The sequence below is a fragment of the Rhinolophus sinicus genome, linkage group LG01, assembly GCF_036562045.2.
Source record: "Rhinolophus sinicus isolate RSC01 linkage group LG01, ASM3656204v1, whole genome shotgun sequence".
In the NCBI taxonomy this organism is placed as follows: Eukaryota; Metazoa; Chordata; class Mammalia; order Chiroptera; family Rhinolophidae; genus Rhinolophus; species Rhinolophus sinicus.
In genome coordinates, this window is record NC_133751.1 from 21062156 (window position 1) to 21077173 (window position 15018).

Genomic DNA, 15018 nt, shown 5'->3' on the forward strand with positions numbered 1-15018 from the left:
TTATTAAAAATGTTCCTTTTAATGTCTGCTAAAAAGAACTTATATTAAAATGTGGGTAAGCTAGGAGGAACTGACTATATTGTCATTGTACTATTAACTGGTAAACCATTTGCAACACATTTTTCTACCTCTCCATTTTTCATATTTTATCAATGAGAATGTACAATTTTATAATGACAGGAACCTTTGGTAAGTCAAGAAATAATATAAGCTGAGTTCAAGTGATCTTAATAATGGACCTAATTGTATTGAGATTACCAATTTATCAGAAAGAAGGTTTTAATAAAACAAAGAAATAGAAAGTTTCCATTAGGAGTCATTGAATTCCACTCCTCATGGAGTCTCTTGCTCTACATATGACAACACTGCACATGAGAACACCACTCTTTAATCAGATCATCTTCCTGAGTTTGAATTCTGAATCTGCCACGTACACTCTAAGTGACAATGGACAAGTTAATTAACTTCTCTATTCCGTGGTATCTTCTTCCATAAAGAGGGAATAATATAAATTCCTACCTCATAGAATACATATGAGGATGAAATGAGGTAGTATTTTAAAGTGTAACTGTTAGGTTAGTGCAAAAGTAATTGCAAATTTTGCAATTGTTTTTAAACTTTTAAACTGCAATTACTTTTGCACGAACCTAATACTTATGGGGTCTGTCACATATCTATATGTGTGTGTGTGTAATTGTATACACATATATGCATGCACATAGAGTAGCTAGATAAGAGTTAGTAAAATAAAGTGATTGTGTGTCCTTGAAATGGGAAAGGAAAACAAAAGATTACCAAAGCAACAACAACAAAAACGGGGGCTGACCGCGGTTAGCTCAGTTGGTGAGAGTGTGGTGCTGATAACACCAAAGTTGCTGGTTCGATCCCCACATGGGCTACTGTGAGCTGCGCCCTCCTTTTTCTTTTTTTTCTTTTTTTTTTTAAAAAAAAGGTCTATGAAGTAAAAAAGGTTTTGTGCAAATATTTGGAAGGAATAAATATATGATTAAATAAATGTTTCATTAACACTTGTTACATTCATAGTATAGAGCCTGGTACAGAGCCAAAAATAAATGTTAATGTCTTTCTCTTTTCCCACCAAAAATGTATTCTTGTTATGTTTTATTCAGGTATTAAAGGCTTTTGACACCAAGCCTGCTTGAAGCTCAGAATACTGATGTAACTGAATCATCAAAATATCCAAGAGAAATGGGTACAAGTATATTTGGAAGATATTTTCAAACATTTTTTTTCCTGAATGTGGAATTAGGCAAAACAATTTTCCATTAAAATATGATCACAACATTTGAAATTTTGAGTTCTTATCTACATATATATTTAAATTTTTAAATTTATCTATGTCACTATAAAAGTAGTTGTTAAAGTTTAAGAAATAACTTATGATTCACATACTATGGAAGACATGACAGAAACAGATACAACCCATGAGAAACTGAAAGAACCATTGCCGATTGCTTCTCCTGCAATAGAGTTATTTTTGTTTGCTGACAAAAACCTTTTGTTTAATGAAGATTTACATTAGGGGACTGCTTTATTTACTAATCTCTTGACTTTTTAATTATTTTTGAAGAGTGTAAGAAATATTGCACTCTATGCAGCCTTTCTTTAAACATCATTCAAAGGCAAGATAGCTTCAGAAGATTTGAAAAATCTACTATCCATGATTTTAAATTAAGATATGACTGTGGAATCTTGCTAACCAGGCAGATTTGCTGATTGCAACAAAACATGGTTGGCTGATCAATAAGAATGAAAATTTCCATAAAAATAACTTTTCTGCTGTCATACATCTACTTACTCCACTAGACTTTCCTTGAAAAGATTCTAGTGTTGACATCCAAAGATGCCTTCCTTTAATTTTGGCTTCTTTGTGAATTGATACTATTCTGTACAGTGTTAGTCATCCATTAATATGGATTTCTTTTCCCTTAAAATCTCTGGCATCTTACTTTTTTACATTCTACTAAGGCTCATTTGTTTACACATATGAGTGTATTTGCATACACATATATGCATGTATATAGAGTATTTTTTCTACTGCTATATTTACATCAAGAAAACATAAATGGCATATAACTTCTAGTCACTCTTGCTTTACCCTACTTCCTTTGTCTAGCTGTTGGATCTCCAGCACTTTGCTAACTGTCAGCTTATAGCTCATAACCTTCCACAAAGTATAATGTGTCCATTTGCACATCCCTCCTCCTACCCCATACACTGTTTCTTTTGTCAATTCTTTATGCAAATCTACAAAGTTGGCATCACTTAGCTCTGACACTGAATTAAACCTATCAGGGACTCGCTTATTTTTGCTTCTTATTTTAAGCAAAACAACATCATGGGTTTTATGAATCAAAAGACAAATGAGCCCATCTGTCATATGCAAGAATGCCATAGTAAATCACATTTTCTGACTTTAACTGGCACTGGGAAATTACTACATGTAAACAGACTCACTGAGATGTCAAAACAAGGTGTTACATAAAGGAATTTCTGTATAGTTTCTCCACAGTGTTTGGCTGGGCTTAGAGCTGTATTAGACAATTGGAAAAAGTCTGGGCACTAGAGTTTAAGTAAGATGTTCAGGACTTGAGAAGGGGATGAAAAGGAGTATGGAATAGCTGGAAAACAGAACCTTCTCCCAAGTTAGCAGAGGTTATGATGTTTGGAAATTATTGTTGAGGAAAATGAAAGCCTAAAGAATAAATATAATACCCCAGATAACACTATGAATCTATTGTTAAAAAAACATTTCAAACATTTCCTTTAGAGGTGGAAAATATAATGGCTTTCCATTGGAGAACTTGTGAAGGTAGTCTCTTTCCATTAAAATATTAGGCAACTATTGATGCCAAATGGAAATTGTTTTTTTATTTAACTAAAGCACACTTGAATCTCACATTATTGTTTTGCTTTGTGATAATACTTCAGTGAATTTTTCTAGGAGGAAGAGAAGAAAGATGAAGAAGAGAATGACACTGAACGACACAGAGATCATAACGTCCCTGGCGTTATGCTAAACAACTTGAGGTATAATCTGTTAATATCAGGGAAGCTTTTCTTTTATAGAGAATCAATATCTTTGTTCTATACAGATATGTAACAGTGAGGGTTCTATTATGGAAGTAGAACCACTGAGCAATATGGAACAAGGAATTTATTTTAAGGATTAGACTCTTCACAATTATGAGAGAACCCACAGAAGGAAAGGTCAGGAAAGGTAGGGTTGGAGGATCAGAGAAAAGTCACTAGCAAGGAATCACAGACAAAAGTTGGTGAAGTCTACAGAAGACTTTTGCCTCTGCATTTGGGAGTTGACAGGCTGTAGATCAGGAGGGTGGGCAATTGTGAATAAAAACTGTACCAAAAATGAAAGAAGTGAAAAACAAATATGAACCTATAAGGACAAACCACGAGGATAACTGGAACTCATATTTATCATTCTGCTTTTCTTAGTGTTTCTAACTCTGCATGTAGCCTTGGGACACGGGACATGTGTCCTGCAGAGGAAGTTGGGGCCCTTCACCTTGTCACTGCATGTAAGCCTGGCCCACAACATAAAGAACCGGAAGGAACCCTCTGCTAGCTGAAGTTCCTCACTAATGAGATGAGCTAGCGGATCAGCTACAACAGGAGACCTACAGTGACGCCGAGAGCCCGGGCATCAATCTCCTGGGTCACTGTTTCACATCTACCTTCCAACTCTCACAAGTTTCTCTTATGGCCACCCTAGCCAAGGACAATATAGAGAAGCGTATTTGAAAAATAAAGTTAGAGTTTAGCTAAATTGACACATACAAAATCACTGAGTTTAGTGTTTAAATCCAGACTACTTGAATCTATTTCCTGAACCTGGTGCTTATTCGCTCCAATACTTTAGGCTAGTTACTTAAAGGTTCTGTGCCTCAGTTTCCACTTCTAAAATGGGAATAATAGAACCACCTAACTCATGGGGTTATTGTGAGAAGTAAATACATGTAAAATTCCTAGAATTGCACACAGCATAGTATATGACCATTACATGTAAGTAATTATCTTTATATGTTTTATCCCATTTTACTCTATTTTCAAAATAATCTCATAAAGTGATATCTTGGGATCTGCTCACAAATTACACACTTCCCCTCTGAGTTAGAGCATACTGTGATTTTTAAGAATCATAATGTGATATCAAGACACCAAGGGTTTTATCTTCCTTTTGTTCTTTATTAAGGATAATACATTGCTTTCGGTCCTCTGCCTAAATGCAAAAACACCAATAGCCTGAGAACTCTTTTGCCTAAAGCTGGCATTGTAATTTTTAGTGGACATAACTGAAGGGATATGTCAACACTAATTTTTTCTTAGGGCAGTGAAGGTTAAAGTTAAAGCAGATGGGAAATCTACTTCCAATCTCCATGAGACTTAGTCTATTATCTTCCTGAACAAAATTTTATATCAGAAAAATCCTACTCAGACCTTAAACAAAGGAGCAAAGCATTTCATAAATAAATTCAGGAGAAGAACATTCAATAGACTGAGAGTACAATCCCGGAACAACAACATGGAAATTGCATACTCGTATGTTACCTATTTTTCTTGAATGAAATTTTGTGGGTATCTTACATAAAACATACTGACTTCTGGCATGCCTAAATTAATAACACTGAGTATAATTTTATTAGTGAACCCTAAGAGAGAAAAAATTGTTACCTGACTTGGGATAAGAATATCTGGTCTCAAAGGAGAACTTTTTTGAGGCTTTCCTTAACATTTATAGTGGTGATTATTATCTTGATTATATTGATGAGGAAACTGACATTCAGGGAAGTTAAGTAAAAACTATCCCCCATTTTAGAGTAAGTAACAAAAGGCCACGGTCTCAACTAAGGAAGTAGGACTCAAATGCCAGTGTTTTCAACCTCTACACAAACTGCCTTCCCATTACAATCAAGATAAAGCACTGAAAACTGTGACCAAGGTCTTGAAACACCAAATTCCAGATTATTCTATGTAAAGAGCAAGAGTCCATTTTATGCTCATTTAATACACTGTATATGGTTAATATCATAACAAGTCACACTAATCTTATATTAGGGCTATTTCCCAATATTAGTATTTACCAGTATTAATATTAGTAGTAATATTCCAAATATTAGCATTTATTAGTATGGAATGTTTCCTAATATTAGTGGTATAGTGGTCCCAAGTCAGATATTTAAAATAACAGTTACAAAAGAGAGTTTCTGAGTTTCTCCCCAAGCTTACTCTTTGAAAACTCTGTGCTTTTAGAAATTTAATGTGTGTGTGTGTGTGTGTGTGTGTGTGTGTGTGTGTGTCACTTGGGGATCTTGTCAAAATGGAGATTCTTGATAAACAATTCTGGAGTGATTCTGCATTGCTAACAAGCCTCCAGATGATGTTCAGAGACCAAGTTTTAAATGGCAAAGCCATAACCTCTTCAAATCCTCTCTGGATACTTCTTGGGAGTGAAAGGGAGAAAGTCCATGCAGCCGGAAACCCTTTGATTGGATAGCTCTGGGACCTGATGCAGTGATATATCTAATGTGCCTAAGACCCAGAGTGACATCTACGTGGTGAATCCTACTGGCAGTTTCATTCTCACTGCCCAAGTCTGGTCATACTATTTGTACTTAACAGGATGTCAAAGATCAAAAGCTTATTTCAAACAAGCTTTCAAACAAGCAGCAAGCAGCAAGATCAAGTGTGCTTCTTATCTATTATAGTATGTCATTAAGAATAACAACATCACTAAATCAAATTGCATATTGTCTTAGGTAATATGTGCAACATGCTGGTAGTGATTGATTTGACCCTCACCACAACCTGCGAATTTTTATTATACCTTCCAAATGTTGAAGATCATTTTTGACCACATAGAAACAGCAAATTCGATTGAATCTGTATTCTATCCAACCACAAAGTACCTCCCAGCTACCTAATAAAAACTAAAGGAAAGATATTCCAACAAAGCTAGATAACAGTGTTAAGAACTGAATGTTTGTGTCCCTCAAAATTCATACGTTGAAATTCTAACCCCCAATGAGATGGTGTTAGAAGGTGGGACATTTGGGGGATTGATGAGGTTATGAGGTGAGACCCTCATGAATGGCATTAGTGCTCTTAAAAGAGAGCTCTCTTGCCATTTCTGCCATGTGAGGACACAATGAGAAAATGGCTGTCTGCACCCCAGAAGAGGACCCTCACTGTAACATCTTGATCTCAAACTTCTAGACTCCAGAACTGTAGGACATCAACTTTTGTTATTTATAAGCCACCCAGTTTATGGTATTCTGCTGTAGTAGCCTAAAATAAGGCAAATGGTGACTTTAGCAATGTTGTTTGGGGTTACTCGAATCATAGACTCAGTGATGTTAAAGCTGGTTAACACTGTCTCATCCAAAGTATTCATTGTATACAAGTAAATGCAGAAGCTAACACTTGAAAAATTCAGTAAGTTGTTGAAGGTAACATTATCAGCAAAATCAGGAAGATAATTTTAGACTTTTGACTTCTAGTCAGGTGTCTAGGAAAGAACAGCACCTCCCATTTGCATATTCATGTATCCAATATAATAACCATAGGCTAGGTTATATTGCATTAGAAAATGACTCTCAGGTCTCAGTGGCACACAACAAACAGCCATGGCTTGCCCTTGTCACGTGCCTGTTGCTGTTGGTCATCTGTAAATCTGCTTCATATTATCTCCTTTGTGTGACTCAGGTTGACAGAACAGCCCTATCTGGGAGATTGCTTTTCTCATTGTAGATGGGGGCAAAATGACCTGCTTTCGCTCACATTTCATTAGTTAAGAAAATCATATAACATGGCAGGATGTATTTTCCACCTGCAGGGAGGAACACTGCAAGTGTCATGGCCAAGCTCGATGTCAGTGGAACAGGGAAAGATACTTTTCTACCATGGTCGTGTAAGTAATACTTTTTAAATGATAAACAAACTTCTACAATTACAAATGGTGTGAAATCGGTTGATTTTGTATAGACCTAGCACATACAGCATAACCTTTATAAACAGCCCATAGTCGGTCCATTTTCCTTCCCTGGTGGCTCCATTTACAGCAATGTTTTCTAGCAGAGATTGGTCAAGGTTATTTTGAAGTACTTAAATGAGAGTGCTATCTCCTGTGAACTAAGAATACAGCTATAAAGTAGCAGTTACACCATTTTATAGTCAGTAGATTAAGAGCAAAATGATACATAGATCACATCAAAGAGACGGATGGGCAGGAGTGGGGAGGAGTGAAAAATGGTTGGAGGGGGTGCCATTTTCCCTGCAACAAGAGGCCACATGTATAGCAACCCCCAAGCACAGGAAGGTTGCCAAGCTTAAGGTTATAACCCATCCAGCTGATGTGCACAAGTGGATAATTCCATTCTCACCACTGTCACTGCTACATATGTGACTATAAAATCATTAGGATTCTATAGCACTGGCAGTAGAATGACATTCTCATTCCAGTTGACCACTGTTACAGTAGATAATAATAAGAGATATGGCAAAGATCACCGGACACTTCAAATAAAGTACTTACCTCCATGAGTAAGCTACCGAAGCAGAATGTCCCTTAGACCCTCCATTTTGCATATTGTCTGCCAGCTAGTGTCAAGTGTTAAAGAAATTAATGGATAAAGTAAAACCAGAGGGGAGGATATGTTTGGGAGAGAGGAGAGAAGGTATCATTTCTATTGTGTTAATTGGTCATGAATGAGACAACAAATGAGCAACATGTTTAGTTATCTTCTAGCTGAAGAAAGAGACCAGAATGTAAAGTGGCTGTTTTTCTTAAATTGCTAGAAAAGCTCACCTTCTCCCAACAACAATTCTGCTAAGGGAAGGTAGATTCCTTAAATTTTTTCTAACAAATTCCTTGAAAGTCGATACAGCATTTGGGGCAATTATATTCTGTGTGTGTGTGTGTGTGTGTGTGTGTGTGTGTGTGTGTGTGTGTGTAGATGTGTATTTGTTTTTGTATGAATGTGTATGTGATTCTGAATATGTGGCTGTACATGTATGTGTGCATGTGTGTGTTTACAAGTATGTAGGCAGTTCTGAATAACATACCAGGGGTGCCAAAAAAATGTATACAAGTGGACGTTTTGGTGAATGTTGCTCAAACAGTAGTTCACTGTAATCAGAAGTGTCCGGACACTGATGGTAACCACTTTGAGCACCTCTTGTAATTGCAGAAGTCAAACATGACTTGTATTCATCTATTATTATCTGTATATATTGAGTATTGTAACTTTTAATAGTTTTTTCCTTTGTTAAAATGTGTATACTTTTTTTTTTTTTTGCACTATTTGTATATAGCTGCTTATGATAACAGCATTCTCCTAATTATTTTCCTAATATGGACCAATTCCCACTGAGCAAGATTGGTTCCTGACAATCTATTTGGATCATTTACCTTAAGAGTTAAGTTTATTTTCTAGATCAGAAACACCTGGAGGATACAGACGTCTGAGTTTAGGCTCTATTTTTATCTCAAGGTTATTGAGCGTGAATTTTAAATTGTGAACTTACCAAACTTTGTTCAGCATAGATACTATCTTATGTAGCAGGAAACTTAAATTGTTTTAAAAAATAGCTTGTTTTGCTAGTCTCCTGGTACTGAAAAGAAATGCATTAGATATTTTAATTGCATGCTTTATTTGCTTATTTTAATTACATAACTATATTTTGGAAACTCTCTACAAAATCTGTTTATTCTTTACCTCCACAGATCTCAGTCCGGCTATCATTGCACTTGGTTGTTTGTACTAGCAGAACTTTTTAAATAAGGGAGATAATAGTAGGATTATGTAAAATGCTAGAATGGTTTGTTGTTTCCTTCTTACCTTCACAGAGGCTTTTTGATTGAATTTTTAATAACATGTTTTTGGTGAAAAAGAGTAAAAGACAATCTAAAAGCAGAAGTGTCAAATAAATAATTAAGTTCACATGTCCAAAAATCTTGAAACTACCTTTTTGAGGCTTTTTTTTTTTTTTAAACTTGACTGAAATGTTACAACCAATATGACTTTTTTCTATTACAATTTGTTCTATATTCACTCAGTTAAAATTGCTACCTCACACATAAATATTAATCTTATAATTAATCAAAATGTAAATTGATGTGACATGTTAACGTTATCTGTGTAGAAAATTGATTAGCATGGTTTATTTCAAATCAAGCTGGTATGAGTAGATAGGTTTGTCTTCAGAATTAATGCCTTATAATCTCATTAAAACAAAATAAAGACCACGGAAAATGTATTCACAATAGATAAGTACATCTAACATCTTAGCAATAAATGACATGTGTCTATTCTTGAATGAGTGAGTTTATTACGTCCAATAGCAAGAGATAAAGAAGGTCAAAGTCATGTGGGTATTTTAAAGTCTAAAACAAACAACAGGAAGACTAAGTTTTAAAATGCTTTAGAATACACTGCAAATGGTTTGCAAATTTGTCACAGAATTTTCACATTTGGTTCAACATTAGAATTTGACAAATTAAACAATATCATCTCCACTTTATTAATGACATAGATAAATCACAGTGAGCCAATGTCTTTAAGAGACCACTCCTAACTAGGGAGATGGCGCACCGGGCTCTCCAAACAAATTCCTTGTGTTAATGGTAAAGCCACATATTTCTACTGTCCAAAAGATATTTAAGAAGATCTGAATTTTAATCTAGAATGTCCCAGAAAATGAAAGGTTCAAATAGGGTATAAATACTTTAAAATTGAAAGAATGAGGAAAATTTTAAAAGAAACAGAAAAAAAAACAAATTTACGTGATTTTATAATTAACATTCTAATGGCAGTCTGTTAAGTTTAGAACTAGTATCTTCTTACAATGGAACTGTTACTCATGGAAAAGTAAAATATCAAATATCATCAAAATATTACTATTAAAGTATTTCTATTTTCAAATAAACAAGTAAGCACTTTTTAAATAAATTATTTTTAATTTTTTAAAAATATGCTATGAATTAGATTTAAATTCTGCATCTCATGGTTACAGTTTTTCTACACAGTAGCACCCTCTTATCCATAGGGCATACGTTCGAAGACCGCAGTGGATGTCTAAAGCTGTTGATAGTACCAAACCCTATACATACTATGCTTTTTTCCATACATGCATACTTATGATAAAGTTTAGTTAATAAATTAGGCACAGTAAGAGATTAACAACAATTAATAAAATAAAGCAATTAGAACAATATACTGTAGAAAAGTTATATGAATGCCTTGCCTTTGGGGCCATTATTAAGTAAAATAAGAGTTACATGAACACAAGCACTGTAATGACATGGCAATCTGATAACCAAGACGGCCAATAAGTGACTAACAGGTGGGTGTACTGGATTAATATTTTAGACAGAGGGATGATTCATGTCCTGGGAAGAACAGAATGAGAAAGCCCTAGATTTCATCCTACTGCTCAAAATGGCATGAAATTTAAAACTTATCAATTGTTTATTTCTGGAATTTTCCATTTAATATTTTTGAACCATGTTGACTATGGGTAACTAAAACCTCAGAAGGAGTAACCATGGATAAGAGGGAACTACTATAAAAGTGAGGTAAAGAAATAATAAGTTGATTGAATAAAATAGATGTTTGTTTTACTCTCATTTAATAGTGCAGATATGAAAAGCCAGGGCACGTGGTTTCCTTCCGCCATTCACAACAAATTGCTTCTAAGAAGCTTTTCCCCATTTTACAGCCTTCAGAAGAAAATTCCAGCAAGGTTCCTTACGGAAATGATCCAGAAGTCACACAAATCTTTTTGTCTCACATCGCATAATCCCTGATCCTAATTATATGGCCACATCTAAACTGAAAGAAGACTAAAAGCCAGGGGCTGTAGCTGATGGCCCACAGGTAACACTCAGAGAGTTCCATCACCATTAAGAGGAAGCAGAGAATGATCGCCACCACAATTATGTTCACATAAAATTTTTCTTATTTTTATATATTCTCTCCAAGGATCTAATGTAAGGAATTTAGCTTAACATATTATTATCCTGTTTAATTCCTTATGGCTAACCAACTTCACCAAGCTTATGCCTCTTTCATTGACTCTTGTGTCCTTAAATAATGACTTAACAGTAAAGTCACATTTCTGGTTAGTATGAGTTATTTTATTTTTAGTGTTTATCCCTAACTCTTAGCAGTAGCAGCAGCATTACTTGAAACATTCATTAAACACATAATTCTGGGTGCAGTACAATATTATTTAACCAAAAGCACACTACATACCTGGCCACTTTCAATGTAGCAACTAGGACTCAATAAAAAAGGAGAAGCAAATAATATTTATATAAAGAAGCCATGCATTTACCCAGGAAAAAATATTACCCAATTGATTTATTTGGGTGGTATCTATGAGGTATGATCAAGAAAAACGGTGAATGTTTAAATTTAAAAAAATTACAGTGAAAGATGCATTTCTATTAATCCCCTCAGAACACTTCCCCTTGTTTCAAATACAGTTATCCCATCAGTCTTGCCACTTTCTGAAGCAGTTCTTGAAGTCCTCTTTCGTGAGTGTTTTTAGTTGCACTGTCATGGCTGCCTCGATGTCCTGAATCATTTTGACTTTGGGGAAGAGCCAGAAGTCACACGGTGCCAGATCCAGTGAATAAGGTTGATAAGGACACACTGTAATGTTTTTATTTGACAGAAATTGCCATACCAGAAGTGATGTGTGACACAAAGTGTTGTTATGATGGAGAATGATTTATGGCACACTTTTTCTCTCAACTGTAGCTCACACCGACTGACTGCACCAAACAAGCTGAAACTTGTCACACATTTTTACTAAGGTTCGACATGCTGCTTCCCATATTAAAGATCTCTGCCTTTCCATTGGATGGCATGTGGCAGCAGCATTCATGGTATTTTTTTTTTTTTTTTTGTATCACAACAGAAAGGCTCCATGTCACAGATCGTTTCTAGTACAGCAATTTCTGTCAAATAAAAATATTATGGTGTGTCCTCATCCACCTTATTCACCGGATCTGGCACCATGTGACTTCTGGCTCTTCCCCAAACTCAAAATGATTTAAGACATCGAGGCAGCCATGACAGCACAACTAAAAACACTCACAAAAGAGAACTTTGAGAACCACTTCAGAAAGTGGCAAGAATGATGACATAACTGTATTCAAAGCAAGGGGGAGTAGTCTGAGGGGTATTAATGGAAATGCGTCTTTCACTGTAATATTTTTTTTTTATTTAAACATTCATTATATTGTTTGATCACAACAAGTAAAAAGACATAGTCACAAAAATGAAGCACAAAATTTTACTTTTGAATTTTGAGGCATAGACCAGGCCTGGAAACTTTAGTTTTCTTAACTAGTTGGTCTCTTTATTTTATCTGATTCTTTCAGTTAGGAAAGAAATGAAGATGAACTTTCTGGAACTGTTTTAATGATAAGACAGTGAAAACTTACAGATTGCTGTGGGAAATGTATTCTATGGAAGAAGCAAAGCTTGATATAATCCTTTGGCAATGATAGCAGGACAATTAAATAAAAAAGCACTGAGAAAATTTGACAAGAAGGCAGACTATCTTTCAATATCAAAAAAATCTTTTGACCTCCAGGCACTAAGATGATTAAAGTTAAAAAGTACCATGGTGAGAAGATAAATCCTGCCTGAGCTACAGATGTGGCTGGCACAACAATACAAAATCATGGGGTTGTGAATTGGTAAGAATTCTGGATACATAGGGGGTTTCTTTGAAAATGACCTAAACTAGCAGCTAATAGGAAAGAACATGCTGGTGTTTTTTCAAAGCTCCCTACTAACCAACTAAGATGCTATAAAAAGTGTGGTAACCCCCACCAGGAAAAACCAATCTCTCCCACCCTAGTTCATTTTTCTTTCCTGAAATACAGGTCTATTTTTGAATACTGCCATGAATAGAGTTCTCTCCTTCGAAACAGTTAAGTGCTATGTAGTTCAGCATGTTCTGGTATAATACCTTTTATTCAAAAGTTTCATAATCTACTTTACAGACAAAAGTAGATTAGGGAGATAGGCTTGGGGAGAGTGACTTTCATATGGCAAGATAAGAAACCACATGTGGAGCAGGAACAAAGGATGAAGAGCTAGGAAGCAGAATTTGCATTGGGAAAGGGAAAGTAAATATGGTTTCACTGTAGTCAGACAAAAGAAGGATAAAAAGAAGTGCAAGGACAATGAAAGGTCAGTCGGAAACAGAAAGGAAAAGATCTTAAGAGAATGTTTTAAAAGACATTGTCTCACATCGGTGATTGTTTAGGTGAATATCTGAAAGAAATCTGGGGAAGAAAGGCTTTATAAATGTGAAGAGACATAAATCATATACTTTCCTTTGGAGGAGATCATGAAAATCATAAAGTCATGAAATTGTAGAAATGCAAGTGATCTTAAGATCAATAACTTTGTTCGCCAGATGAGAAAATGGAAACTCAAAAAGAGTTTTAGTGAAATGCATAGTAAGGGTCAACATCTGTATGTAAAGGCAGGTCTATTGTCTACATATTTAGTGCTTTTTCCACAAACATATCACCTTCTTTGCAAGGCAAATATATTTTTTAGCAATTCAAAGAGTGCAGTTTTGCAATTTTAAGCAGAATATTTCAGGATGTGACATTTTATAAGGCTCTCTTTACTAGGTACCTAAAAGTAGTAGAGGAACCCAACTCCTGTTTGATGGGACTGTTGGACAATGCAAGAGATTACTATTCATTGAAAGGATTTTTAACCTATTTATTTGCAGTTTTTATGCATCTTTCTATAATATAGTATTCAGGTGTTAAAATAAAAATCAAACAGAGACTAGCCTTGAAAATTTCCTGAGTCGACCAAACCAGTTTAGTCATACAAACAAAGCTTAACTTAGCTTATTTTCCAAGCCTAACTTGACCTGGGTGATTTCTTGCTTATGTCTCTGGAAATCATAAGCAAAACTTGAACCGTTTCCCAAGGTTGACAGGAGATAACCACTGAAAACTCTAATACTATAATCAGTCACTATGAAAAGTAAATACTCATTGTTTTCTTACTATATACATTGCAAGATAACAGTGCACCTCTGAACCTTGTTCGTGTTTTGGTTTGAGTGCTTCTAGTTTGCAAACTGTCTTTCTGGTGTGTGCACAATAAAGTTTTACTAAATGACAACCTCAGTGATTCATTGCTTTTACTTCAGCTATTTCTGAACTTTTGACACAGCTGAAAATAGTTTACATAAATTAACTGAGTATATTGTCTACTCAGACGTTTTCAGAGCCGGGAAGCTTTAATATGACATCTAAATTAATTTTTTGGTATAGTTTTAGTTCAATAAAATTGATGTAGTATTTAGGTCAGAAATGATATTGGATGGACTTTGGAGCAAAGTCTGAATTGAAGCCGAAGCTTAAAGCATTCTTCTCTAGAATCTAATTAAATGAGTTATAAATTGGTAATAAGTAGTAAACTAGTCAAAAAATCACCAGAAGAAAAAGAAAAAGCAAGAACAAAACATAATAAAAACAAAGTTCATGGCATAAATATTGTCCAACACTAAGAATATTAAGAGAAGCAACATTTCTGTTTTTTCTATCATTCACCTTCAAACCTTTTGTTCCCATCAGTATTGCTGAAAATAACTCCAAAAAGTTCTACTTTTCCATTAATACTTTACAATTTGTAGAAAAGCAGATCAAATTGGTGAGTAGACAGCCTTAGAAAATATCTTAGGTCTAGCAACCCCTGGTGGCCAGTGACTACCAAGGGCTCTCAGCTGAACTGCAAGGAAACCATAGGGGCTTGTGATGTCTCAGTGCTACTCATCACCTAGGAGGGAATAGTATGCTTCACAGTGGCATCCCATATACATTCAGGAACAGAATAAAACCACATTAGTATAGGATACTTTGGTACAGGTGTTTAACAAAACTGCAGAAGAGAGAAAGGAATCTGAGACATCATGCAAAGGCTGTATATA